Below are 13,159 nucleotides of genomic sequence, written 5' to 3'. Positions count from 1 at the left end.
TGAGCCTTGAAGATCGAAAGCAGCTGTCGACTCCCCTCTCCCCTTTATTGTTTTTCTCCACTTCCCAGCCCCTCTCCCTTAAAATTTCTTTTTCCCCCTTCTCATTCTTCTCTATTTTCTCCTCAAAGATGGACTTGCCCCAAGAGACTGTGATCCGGATTTTGATGTTAACCATGATGTTGACCAGAGCAGTCTGTTCCGGCGAGAGTACCATAGAGGTCGAGAGAGGTTCTGGAATGGGTTCCGATTATGATGATGGAGGCGTAGTTTTCCAAGATCAACCAAACCAACAAGCAAAGGCGAGTATCAGAAAACGATCCGATAGAAGAAATTGTGATGGATTGTTAGCTGAAGAAAATTGTATCTGTAGGCTCTGTGATAATCTGGTTGAAGATGGATGCATAAAGAAATGCCAATCTAGTTTTAATATCCATATGGACCGGCATCCATTGAGTGACTATCACTCTCTAGTGGGTAACGTGTTAAACCAAACAGATTGTTGGGTATGCTCTCAAGTACCTCAGGGTCACAGTAAATCAGGGCTAGTACCATTTCCTTTAACGTTAGGGGAGGTACTTGAGCTAAGTGGTGGGAGACCGGTGGACCGGAGGTTTAACATCTCCAGCCCTCCTAGTTTGAAGCTCCACCAATACCATGTGGATAGGTCCCTCTTATGTTTTAACATCTCCAATCCCAGAAAACCGGGAAATTGGGAAGTGTCATGGAGCAACCTTACCATGACCTTTTCACACAGAGCAGATAGAATGCCTACAGATACAGAGTTCGTACGCCACATAGCCAGTAGAGGAAAATCTTTCCGGTATCGATATACCTTAGGAAATAGGATTACTAGAGTTGGAGAGGTATCACCAGGATACTGTGCACATATCGTACAAACCGATACGTGCATTAGGCAGATGGAAGAATTAGGGTCAGGAGATTTCACCTGGAAGGTTTGTAACATGGTCATGTCCTTCTCCGTCCCATATGTTCTCCCCGATGATGCATATTTCATATGCGGGAGAAAGGCGTACAAGTGGCTTGCCCCAAACTCTGAAGGATTGTGTTATATTGGAAAAGTATTGCCTGAAGTGATGACTGTTACACATGACAAAATGAAGGACATACACCGTGGTGCCCAAGCTCCTTATACTCACACTCATTACGAGCACCGAGTTAAAAGACAACTGTCAGAAAGGTTAGAGCATCCGGCCTCTGATCTTATCCATGAATCCACCGGGATTCAGGTTCTGGTAGCGCTACATTTCACTCGTACCGCTCGAGGAGTGATGAATTATAGATACATTTCCGCACTCGCCAATTTGTTAGATAATATCACTGAAATGTATGATGACACGTTTAGATACACTGGAAGAGAACTTCAAGCTTACAAAACAGAACTAGTTCAGCATAGGATGGTTCTTAATTATCTTACAGCAGTAACAGGCGGATATTGTGTTACATTGGCAACACAGTACGGCATAAAGTGTTGCACGTATATCACAAATAGCACAGAGGATCCGGTAGAGGTCATAGACCAAAAGATGGACGATATTCTGCAATTAAAGTGGGAATTTCGTCGAAAACACAATCTCACCCTTGCTGCTGTAGGTAATGAGCTGACTGGTTGGGTGTCATGGTTGAACCCGCGAAATTGGTTCTCCGGTTTGGGAGACTGGGCTCAAGGAGTCATAATGGATGTTGGAAAGTTTCTACTATGTATCTTGGGTGTTGTTATATCGATTGGATTGATATTTAGATGCGGGCAGGCTTTAATGAGGTGCAAACAAAGTACAAAAGTGATGAGCTTGAGGAGTGAGGAAACCGTAATTAACCTGGATTTGATTTATGACCCAATGATAGAAACCAGAATGTGATGAAAATGCGATTATACGGTCCGTTTCTTTCACCTGTTTTTCTGCTTTTCTCCAAGATACAAAGACCCCCTTGGACGAGGAAGTTGACGAGACGCTATACAGACAACAGACAAGGACCAAAGAAGAAGATTTGACAACTTTAAATATGGACACTTGATGAACTTTGCCATGGATCCCCAGTTTCCCTAGTATTTTTAAACTCACGCTAGCCCAACATTTTTTGTAAATCTGATGGCTCAGACAAAGCTATTTGCTCATGCCCAAGGAGCAATACAGCGCAAAGAAGACGACTCTCAACAGATACCGAACACAACTTCAACAACAGATGTACATTTCCCTGACATAGAATATCATTGCATTTTTCGTAAGTGTTCTTTATCTTCATCTCTACAACCCCCAGGTAACGACACACATAGACGATAGGGAATACAGGCACAGATAGCAGCAACCACATACCTCCCCCATTCATGTATCATCAACTAAAATGTGCATCCCCATTTTGTTACAACCACAGCCTAAATGAGCTCGGTAGAGTTTGACAGCCCATCCACAGACCTGTACCACAGGACAAGAAGGAATTCAAATGTATACTTCGCAATACCTCAAAGCTTGATCTACCACACGTACGGCACGATGATACATGACCCTCCAAACATGGACTCATACACACATGCTTCTACTTTCTCACTAGGTCATACCCTCTTCACACCTACTCCACTCTTCTCCCCTACCCAACCATGGAAATCAATTAACCCCTGACTTACATTTTTCTCCTTAAATGTTTTGTGGCAGTTATTGTTGACTGCCAAAGGGTGGACTGTCAAAGTCAGAAAAATGTCTCAATGCACGTTGCCATATTTGCACCGCACACTGGTCCGCGCTGCGCGTGCGTACGCTCTCCCGTGGAGGCGCATACCCGCAATAGCGTACACTCGCAGGCGCGGTATGCGCATTTACGGTAGAGTTTACGTAGTCGTAGCGTGCGACTCATTCGTTACATATTTTCACAATTAATGTAGTTTATAGATCATGGTCCCTTTGATAGATTCTGAAAGTTTGGTTAAAATACAATGTCCCAGAGCTGAGGAATCCCTCTTTATATCGTACGAAGGGTCTAACAGGAATCATACAGCAGTGTTTGGTACCCATCGGAAGAGTATTTAATTAGCAATATTCCGGTGTTGGTTTGGAGCGTATTAATCGCTCGTGCGAATAGTTATGGACATAAGAAGTTTATGTCCATTTCTATTATTTACTCATACTCAGGTATGCGGCGGGAAACCCAGTTTCCCACCCACCTGAGCTGTTGGAAATCGTCACAGCCCACCTGTATGAATCACCCTATGACCTTTTGTTATGATGCAGGGCCGAATTCCTTCGGCCAATGGACAATGGGATTGTAGGACCATGAGATTGCATTGTGTGTGGGGTATAAATAGGCAGGCCGACCACATCCAGCTCTCACTCTCTCATCAACGGTTATCTGCTGATAGCCGGGAGCTGGATATCGAGGCGCAGGCGATCATACCCTTTGTGCGTAAGTTTCTCTCCGTAATCATTGTCTTTCTGTGAGCCAATTTCTCTCTCTCTCTCTATCTCTCTCTCTCTTCTTTTCTCTTATATCTCTCATAGTATTATAGTATTGTACTGTATTGCATTTAGGTCAGTGTAGTATTGTCTTTTTGTATTTATTGTTTAGTTCTGTGGTTAGGAAGTCCTTGTTATATTGTAGTGTATCATTTGTACTGTTATCCCCTTTTACAAGTATATTAGATATAATACAGTTAATAGGCTTTGGAACCTAAACCAGTATCTGTGTATTTTCTATAGTGTTAAGTGTTCACTTGAGCGTCGGTGACGCTCAAGCAGCTTTGTAGTTAGTCAGGTTACACAAGGTTGCATTTACACCCTGTACTCACATTAAGGTATTCAGTGTATTTCATTGGTATAAGGTTTTAACATAAAGGTATAGTGTTGTGAGCGTCTGCATCGCTGGTGACCTCCTCGTGGTCTCGAGCGTAAGCTACGCCATAGCGAATCATTCCCCTAGACATAGCCAATAACGTGTCCTGTGATCACTGGGCCGCGAGCGAACGTGACGCTTGAGCGTCTCGCCTACGGCTGAGCGATCGCTACGTCAATAGCGTACCATTACGGTACTTCTTAAGTAAACAGCGTACAGTGTTCTTAGCTTCATAAAGGGTTGTTTATACGACAAGGAATTTAGCATTGTCACCTGGTTGCTGGGTCACTGCAGCGGAGGCTCCAGTTTCTTCCTAAGGTCAGTCACACACACACCGCCCTTCCGGATCACGAGGCCGCTGATGAAGGGGAGCGTGGCCGTAGGGGGTGGACCGTGTGCGCACTGGCGTGGACACTGATTACTGGGCAGCCGCTCCACTAGCCACCAGGTACAGTTAAGGAGCACAGGTCTGGGAGTTTTACTCCTATATTAACCCAATTTTGTACTGCCCGCAGCGCATTGTGATAGGTAATAGGGCCTGATTCAGGTTGGAATGCAATCACAATAAGCGATCCAACTGCAAAAATTGCTAACAGCATACGCATGTGCCTGCATTTTCTGCGGCACCCCGCAGAGAATGCGATCGCCTCTGCCTGTCAATCGGGGCGGGGGGGGGAGAGGGGGGTCAGCAACACTCCATTTCCAAGTCAGGGATGGAGCGGTGCGGGGGCAAGGCTTCAAAATGGGGTCTGCAACGGAGGAGACACAGGGGGCGTGGTCACAGCGGCTGTATGACATCACATTCAGCCGCTGTGATCACAAAAATGGTGGCGGCTTCCTGCGCGCACATACAGTTTGCACCAGCAGGAGGCTACACCATTTTTTATGATCACGCTGAACTGCAGTGCGACTGCAATTACAGCATGGTCAAGAATGGAGGCGTCATGCTGGGTGGCCATGCCCTGTCACTGTGCAGGAGCCAGCACCGCACACACACTAGTCCCCGGGTGCAGCCCCCAACCCCCGGGACACCCGGAGCAACAAAATGTAGATTCAGGCCACCAGGCCACGCCCCTACCTATGAAACCATGCCTCCTTTTTACCATTGCGCTGCTTATCTGCGCGCACTGCATTACAATCTCCTTCGCCACCTCTCTGGGTGTCACCAGTGATAGTGACACCTCTGCCATGCTTGTAGCAGCTGGTCCTAAGATCTACGCCTCAAGCCCTGAGTGTTTGCCCTTGTGACTTGTTGATCATCATAGCGAAGCAGATGCTTACAGAAAACTGCAGGGGCTTAGATTGAAAATAAAAAAATTGATGGGTATAAGGTAGAGAGGAGCGGGTTCGGTTCTCCGAGAACCGAATTCCCGACGAACTCCATGTGGTTTACACTGGTCCGAGGCAGGCTCGGTTGTTCCCGCCTGACTCGGAAAACCTGAACAAGGGAAAATGTCATCATCCCGCTGTCGGATTCTCTCGAGATTCGGATTCCATATAAAGAGCTGCGCGTTGCCGCCATTTTTACTCGTGCATTGAAGAGAGAGCGGAGAGGACGTGGCTATGTTCTCTCAGTGGAAATCTCAATATCAGTGCTCAGTATCAGTGGTTACTTATTGCTGCTCAGTAATACTAGTAGTGTGTCTCTCCTGCTCAGTGTCAGTTCTCAGTAGTATCCTCATCAGTGCTCAGTATCACTGCTCATTGTCTTGTGCTGCATTGTGGTGCTCAGCATACTACAGTACATTACTAATAGTCCAGTGCTGCATCTTGCTGCTCAGTGTCAGTTCTAGTATCCTCATCAGTGCTCACTATCACTGCTCATTACATTGTGGTGTTCTGTATACTACAGTAACATAGTAATATAGTAACATATAGTAACATAGTTTTTGAGGTTGAATAGAGGCAAATTGCCCATCGTGTTCAACCTGTTTTAAGTTGTGATGATTCTACATACTTGCTGAATAATGTTTTATGACTAGTTAGCTACTATAACTCATGTTACCCCCGGATTAACCATGTTGATATTTTAAGTATTATAACCTTGGATAGCATTTTCATTCAGAAATGTATCCATTCCTTTTTTAAATCCAATTACAGAGTCCGCCATTACCACCTTCCCTGGCAGGGAATTCCACATCCTGATTGCCCTAACAGTGAACATCATAATATCTCACCTGGCAGGTAAGTAGGAGTTGGGCTAGAGCTGTGGAGGATTGCTGCTCGGGCACCCCCTGTCAAGTGAAGGAGATCCAACTGAGGCAGCACAAGGGAACTCTCGAAAGAAGAACAAGGCTAGAGGAAGATCTGAGACAAAGAAATCTGACTTTTACCAGAGCTGACCAGAGGAAAGCACAAACGCAGTCCCCCACTACCACAAATAATGCAGTCGAGTTTCCCACATTTGGGGAAATCACAGGGGTCAGCATACCCAGAGTGCAATGAATGAACCTCACCCTGGGAGAACAATCTTCATGACCATGGTATCTCCTATGCAAAATTAGTATGATTTGGGATAGGGCTGGGGAGGGCCGCTGCTCAGGCACATCTCTGTCAAGTAAAGGAGATTCAACTGAGGCAACACAAGGGAACTCTCATCTGGGGACAACAACTGCAGGGAGAACACATATTTTCAGATGAACATGGGAGGGCAGAAGGCTGCCTAACACTGAAGCACCCCCAAACAACAAACCAAATGCAACTACTAGTGCAAGCATTCCTGGGGGAAGGCCTGCAGCAGATGGATTTGCATATGGTGATGTCATCCAAGCAGTGGGTCAAAGTTGGCTTCAACCCTCGTCTGCATATGAAAATAAAAAAGGGGTGTGCAGGGCATGGCGGCCTTTTGCGGCGCTTGGATGACCCCTAGTTTGCATTAAACACCTCCACCTTCCTTCGGTGTGGGGCTCATGTTGGCTATGCCCCAGCCCCTGAAGCATTCAAGCTGATTTCTTGCAGCAGCTGGGCACTGTAACAGCTCCAGAGCTGCTCTGAAAAGCAAGTAAAAGGGTGTGGGCCCTGCAGCACTACCTGTAGTTTGCATTGTGCGTTGGAAGGCACAAAGTAAGCAGACGGGAGAAGTCAGGATAGTGCACAAGGGCATAGAAGGGAGCGGCTCAAGAAAAGAGAAGTGGAAACAGACAGCAAACTAGGCTGGAGAGAGACCTGAGACAAAGAGATCTGAATTATACGAGAGCCGACCAGAGGAAACACAAATTATGTAATCAAGTGTCCCACATTTGGGGAAATCGTAGGAGCAGCACACCCAGAGTGCATTGGGTGAGCCTTGCCCTGGGAGAAGCACCTTCCTGATCATAGTATCTCACCTGGCAGGTAAGTAGGAGTTGGGCTAGAGCTGGGGAGGGTCGCTGTTCGGGCACCCCCCTGTCAAGTGAAGGAGATCCAACTGAGGCAGCACAAGGAAACTCTCGAAAAAAGAACAAGGCTAGAGGAAGATCTGAGACAAAGAAATCTGACTTTTACCAGAGCTGACCAGAGGAAAGCACAAACACAGTCCCCCACTACCACAAATAATGCAGTCGAGTTTCCCACATTTGGGGAAATGACAGGGGTCAGCATACCCAGAATGCAATGAATGAACCTCACCCTGGGAGAACAATCTTCATGACAATGGTATCTCCTATGCAAAATAAGTATGATTTGGGATAGGGCTGGGGAGGGCCGCTGCTCAGGCACATCTCTGTCAAGTAAAGGAGATTCAACTGAGGCAGCACAAGGGAACTCTCATCTGGGGACAACAACTGCAGGGAGAACACATATTTTCAGATGAACATGGGAGAGCAGAAGGCTGCCTAATACTGAAGCACCCCCAAACAACAAACCAAATGCAACAACTAGTACAAGCATTCCTGGGAAAAGGTCTGCAGAAGACGGATTTGCATACGGTGATGTCATCCAAGCAGTGGGCCAAAGTTGGCTGGAACCCTCATCTGCATATGAAAAGAGAAAAGGGGTATGCAGGGCATGGCGGCCTTTTGCGGCGCTTGGATGACCCTTAGTTCGCATTAAACACCTCCACCCTCCGTCGGTGTGGGGCTCATGTTGGCTATGCCCCAGCCCCTGAAGCATTCAAGCTGATTTCTTGCAGCAGCTGGGCACTGTAACAGCTCCAGAGCTGCTCTGTAAGGCAAGTAAAAGGGTGTTGGCCCTGCAGCACTACCTGTAGTTTGCATTGTGCGTTGGAAGGCACAAAGTAAGCAGACAGGAGAAGTCAGGAGAGTGCACAAGGGCAAGGGCAGGGGCTCAAGAAAAGAGAAGTGGAAACAGACAGCAAACTAGGCTGGAGAGAGACCTGAGACAAAGAGATCTGAATTATACGAGTAGCCGACCAGAGGAAACACAAATTATGTAGTCAAGTGTCCCACATTTGGGGAAATCGTAGGAGCAGCACACCCAGAGTGCAATGGGTGAGCCTTGCCCTGGGAGAAGCACCTTCCTGATCATAGTATCTCACCTGGCAGGTAAGTAGGAGTTGGGCTAGAGCTGGGGAGGGTCGCTGCTCGGGCACCCCCCTGTCAAGTGAAGGAAATCCAACTGAGGCAGCACAAGGAAACTCTCAAAAAAAGAACAAGGCTAGAGGAAGATCTGAGACAAAGAAATCTGACTTTTACCAGAGCTGACCAGAGGAAAGCACAAACACAGTCCCCCACTACCACAAATAATGCAGTCGAGTTTCCCACATTTGGGGAAATCACAGGGGTCAGCATACCCAGAATGCAATGAATGAACCTCACCCTGGAAGAACAATCTTCATGACCATGGTATCTCCTATGCAAAATAAGTATGATTTGGGATAGGGCTGGGGATGGCCGCTGCTCAGGCACATCTCTGTCAAGTAAAGGAGATTCAACTGAGGCAGCACAAGAGAACTCTCATCTGGGGACAACAACTGCAGGGAGAACACATATTTTCAGATGAACATGGGAGAGCAGAAGGCTGCCTAATACTGAAGCACCCCAAACAACAAACCAAATGCAACAACTAGTACAAGCATTCCTGGGGGAAGGTCTGCAGAAGACGTATTTGCATACGGTGATGTCATCCAAGCAGTGGGCCAAAGTTGGCTGGAACCCTCATCTGCATATGAAAAGAGAAAAGGGGTATGCAGGGCATGGCGGCCTTTTGCGGCGCTTGGATGACCCTTAGTTCGCATTAAACACCTCCACCCTCCGTCGGTGTGGGGCTCATGTTGGCTATGCCCCAGCCCCTGAAGCATTCAAGCTGATTTCTTGCAGCAGCTGGGCACTGTAACAGCTCCAGAGCTGCTCTGAAAGGCAAGTAAAAGGGTGTGGGCCCTGCAGCACTACCTGTAGTTTGCATTGTGCGTTGGAAGGCACAAAGTAAGCAGACAGGAGAAGTCAGGAGAGTGCACAAGGGCATAGAAGGCAGCGGCTCAAGAAAAGAGAAGTGGAAACAGACAGCAAACTAGGCTGGAGAGAGACCTGAGACAAAGAGATCTGAATTATACGAGAGCCGACCAGGGGAAACGCAAATTATGCAGTCAAGTTTCCCACATTTGGGGAAATCGCAGGAGCAGCACACCCAGAGTGCAATGGGTGAGCCTTGCCCTGGGAGAAGCACCTTCATGATCATAGTATCTCACCTGGCAGTTATGTAGGAGTTGGGCTAGAGCTGGGGAGGGTCGCTGCTCGGGTACCCCCCTGTCAAGTGAAGGAGATCAAACTGAGGCAGCACAATGGAACTCTCGAAAGAAGAACAAGGCTAGAGGAAGATCTGAGACAAAGAAATCTGACTTTTACCAGAGCTGACCAGAGGAAAACACAAACACAGTCCCCCACTACCACAAATAATGCAGTTGAGTTTCCCACATTTGGGGAAATCACAGGGGTCAGCATACCCAGAATGCAATGAATGAACCTCACCCTGGGAGAACAATCTTTATGACCATGGTATCTCCTATGCAAAATAAGTATGATTTGGGATAGGGCTGGGGAGGGCCGCTGCTCAGGCACATCTCTGTCAAGTAAAGGAGATTCAACTGAGGCAGCACAAGGGAACTCTCATCTGGGGACAACAACTGCCGGGAGAACACATATTTTCAGATGAACATGGGAGGGCAGAAGGCTGCCTAATACTGAAGCACCCCCAAACAACAAACCAAATGCAACAACTAGTACAAGCATTCCTGGGGGAAGGTCTGCAGAAGACGGATTTGCATACAGTGATGTCATCCAAGCAGTGGGCCAAAGTTGGCTGGAACCCTCATCTGCATATGAAAAGAGAAAAGGGGTATGCAGGGCATGGCGGCCTTTTGCGGCGCTTGGATGACCCTTAGTTCGCATTAAACACCCCCACCCTACTTCGGTGTGGGGCTCATGTTGGCCATGCCCCAGCCCCTGAAGCATTCAAGCTGATTTCTTGCAGCAGCTTGGCACTGTAACAGCTCCAGAGCTGCTCTGTAAGGCAAGTAAAAGGGTGTGGGCCCTGCAGCACTACCTGTAGTTTGCATTGTGCATCGGAAGGCACAAAGTAAGCAGACAGGAGGAGAAGTCAGGATAGTGCACAAGGGTATAGAAGGGAGGGGCTCAAGAAAAAAGAAGTGGAAACAGACAGCAAACTAGGCTGGAGAGAGACCTGAGACAAAGAGATCTGAATTATATGAGAGCCGACTAGGGGAAACACAAATTATGCAATCAAGTTTCCCATATTTGGGGAAATCGCAGGGGCAGCACACCCAGAGTGCAATGGGTGAGCCTTGCCCTGGGAGAAGCAACTTCATGATCATAGTATCTCACCTGGCAGGTAAGTAGGAGTTGGGCTAGAGCTGGGGAGGGTCGCTGCTCGGGCACCCCCCTGTCAAGTGAAGGAGATCCAACTGAGGCAGCACAAGGGAACTCTTGAAAGAAGAACAAGGCTAGAGGAAGATCTGAGACAAAGAAATCTGACTTTTACCAGAGCTGACCAGAGGAAAGCACAAACACAGTCCCCCACTACCACAAATAATGCAGTTGAGTTTCCCACATTTGGGGAAATCACAGAGGTCAGCATACCCAGAACGCAATGAATGAACCTAACCCTGGGAGAACAATCTTCATGACCATGGTATCTCCTATGCAAAATAAGTATGATTTGGGATAGGGCTGGGGAGGGCCGCTGCTCAGGCACATCTCTGTCAAGTAAAGGAGATTCAACTGAGGCAGCACAAGGGAACTCTCATCTGGGGACAACAACTGCAGGGAGAACACATATTTTCAGATGAACATGGGAGGGCAGAAGGCTGCCTAATACTGAAGCACCCCCAAACAACAAACCAAATGCAACAACTAGTGCAAGCATTCCTGGGGGAAGGCCTGCCGCAGATGGATTTGCATATGGTGATGTCATCCAAGCAGTGGGTCAAAGTTGGCTTCAACCCTCGTCTGCATATGAAAAGAGAAAAGGGGCATGCAGGGCATGGCGGCCTTTTGCGGCGCTTGGCTGACCCCTAGTTTGCATTAAACACCTCCACCCTCCGTCGGTGTGGGGCTCATGTTGGCTATGCCCCAGCCCCTGAAGCATTCAAGCTGATTTCTTGCTGCAGCTGGGCACTGTAACAGCTCCAGAGCTGCTCTGTAAGGCAAGTAAAAGGGTGTGGGCCCTGCAGCACTACCTGTAGTTTGCATTGTGCGTTGGAAGGCACAAAGTAAGCAGACAGGAGAAGTCTGGAGAGTGCACAAGGGCATAGAAGGCAGCGGCTCAAGAAAAGAGAAGTGGAAACAGACAGCAAACTAGGCTGGAGAGAGACCTGAGACAAAGAGATCTGAATTATACGAGAGCCGACCAGGGGAAACACAAATTATGCAGTCAAGTTTCCCACAGGAGTATATAGGATACGACCCAGTGGTACCTGACGACATAGATACTAACAGCTATTTAATAACATTACGCTAGAAAGTGATTATTAGCAACATATATATCTATATAAACAACCCCGCCAGGGTTGTGCCTTCAAAAATAATCACACACGGACACGCTTTTTAAACCTTTTTTTCACATCTCTTTATTCTTCTTATGCACATGTATGTTAGTTCTGTGATTTTAACCTTTATGTTTCACTGCAGTTTGGGATAATAATATTAATATTTATCCAATTTTAATACATACTTAATAAAGGTTATATTTTATGATTCATTCATTCTGTCCAGTGCGTCAACAGTGCAGATTTCTTCTTGTTTTTTCTCCCAAATTCTATAACAATGACAGTAAATGTTGTTTCTTTTCAAACAGAACTTTCTTGACCATGCTTCTTGCTTGAAAGATCTGGGAGCACATGGAAAACAGTACAAACCATGCAGTATCACAAGAGCCTTTATTTGATATTTCATGAAGATAGAGCAGAATTGAGGACACGTCAACTATTTCTGCCGAAGGTGGTTCATCTTTCCACATGGTGCCTTTGGCCACTGACACCTTCGTTGAGTCAAAGTCTCTGGCTGTGGTCAGAACTTTGAAAATTTATGTCACCAGAACGGTTCAGATTAGGAAAACAGAGGCTCTGTTTGTCCTGTATGCTCCCAACAGGATTGGGTGTCCTGCTTCCATGTAGACAATTATGCGCTGGATCTGTGGTAAGATTCAGCATGCTCATTCCACGGCAGGATTGCCGTTACTGAATTAGGTGAAGACCCATTCTACTAGAAAGGTGGGTTCATCCTGGGCAGCTGGTCGGGGAGTCTCGGCATTGCAACTTTGCCGAGCAGCTATTTAGTAAACACTTTTGCTAAGTTTTACAAGTTTTAGAGTAAAGGAGATTCAACTGAGGCAGCACAAGGGAACTCTCATCTGGGGACAACAACTGCAGTGAGAACACATATTTTCAGATGAACATGGGAGGGCAGAAGGCTGCCTAATACTGAAGCACCCCCAAACAACAAACCAAATGCAACAACTAGTACAAGCATTCCTGGGGGAAGGTCTGCAGAAGACGGATATGCATATAGTGATGTCATCCAAGCAGTGGGCCAAAGTTGGCTGGAACCCTCATCTGCATATGAAAAGAGAAAAGGGGTATGCAGGGCATGGCGGCCTTTTGCGGCGCTTGGATGACCCTTAGTTCGCATTAAACACCCCCACCCTCCTTCGGTGTGGGGCTCATGTTGGCCATGCCCCAGCCCCTGAAGCATTCAAGCTGATTTCTTGCAGCAGCTTGGCACTGTAACAGCTCCAGAGCTGCTCTGTAAGGCAAGTAAAAGGGTGTGGGCCCTGCAGCACTACCTGTAGTTTGCATTGTGCATTGGAAGGCACAAAGTAAGCAGACAAGAGGAGAAGTCAGGATAGTCCACAAGGGTATAGAAGGGAG

General features: G+C 47.2%; 8 non-coding genes and 1 pseudogene across 8 annotated transcripts; all 9 read right to left on the bottom strand.

Annotated features, from left to right (window-relative positions):
* Positions 1-6,183: 6,183 nt before the first annotated feature.
* LOC135017670 (U1 spliceosomal RNA) lies at positions 6,184-6,347 on the bottom strand. Its single transcript, XR_010215464.1, has one exon. It is a non-coding gene; the product is annotated as a U1 spliceosomal RNA (small nuclear RNA).
* Positions 6,348-7,018: 671 nt separating this feature from the next.
* LOC135017977 (U1 spliceosomal RNA) lies at positions 7,019-7,181 on the bottom strand. Its single transcript, XR_010215742.1, has one exon. It is a non-coding gene; the product is annotated as a U1 spliceosomal RNA (small nuclear RNA).
* A 152-nt stretch (positions 7,182-7,333) lies between these two features.
* On the bottom strand, positions 7,334-7,497 carry LOC135017754 (U1 spliceosomal RNA). Its single transcript, XR_010215544.1, has one exon. It is a non-coding gene; the product is annotated as a U1 spliceosomal RNA (small nuclear RNA).
* A 668-nt stretch (positions 7,498-8,165) lies between these two features.
* Positions 8,166-8,329, bottom strand: LOC135017916 (U1 spliceosomal RNA). Its single transcript, XR_010215694.1, has one exon. It is a non-coding gene; the product is annotated as a U1 spliceosomal RNA (small nuclear RNA).
* Positions 8,330-8,481: 152 nt separating this feature from the next.
* Positions 8,482-8,645, bottom strand: LOC135017676 (U1 spliceosomal RNA). Its single transcript, XR_010215470.1, has one exon. It is a non-coding gene; the product is annotated as a U1 spliceosomal RNA (small nuclear RNA).
* Positions 8,646-9,315: 670 nt separating this feature from the next.
* LOC135017966 (U1 spliceosomal RNA) lies at positions 9,316-9,478 on the bottom strand. The gene has a single exon (XR_010215733.1). It is a non-coding gene; the product is annotated as a U1 spliceosomal RNA (small nuclear RNA).
* A 152-nt stretch (positions 9,479-9,630) lies between these two features.
* LOC135017672 (U1 spliceosomal RNA) lies at positions 9,631-9,794 on the bottom strand. The gene has a single exon (XR_010215466.1). It is a non-coding gene; the product is annotated as a U1 spliceosomal RNA (small nuclear RNA).
* Positions 9,795-10,496: 702 nt separating this feature from the next.
* LOC135017960 (U1 spliceosomal RNA) lies at positions 10,497-10,631 on the bottom strand (annotated as a pseudogene).
* Positions 10,632-10,783: 152 nt separating this feature from the next.
* Positions 10,784-10,947, bottom strand: LOC135017723 (U1 spliceosomal RNA). The gene has a single exon (XR_010215516.1). It is a non-coding gene; the product is annotated as a U1 spliceosomal RNA (small nuclear RNA).
* Positions 10,948-13,159: the final 2,212 nt, after the last annotated feature.

Source organism: Pseudophryne corroboree, unplaced genomic scaffold, assembly GCF_028390025.1.
Source record: "Pseudophryne corroboree isolate aPseCor3 unplaced genomic scaffold, aPseCor3.hap2 scaffold_320, whole genome shotgun sequence".
Taxonomy (NCBI): domain Eukaryota; kingdom Metazoa; phylum Chordata; class Amphibia; order Anura; family Myobatrachidae; genus Pseudophryne; species Pseudophryne corroboree.
The sequence above is the reverse complement of the archived record's forward strand: the minus strand, read 5'-3'. Positions and strand labels throughout refer to the sequence as shown.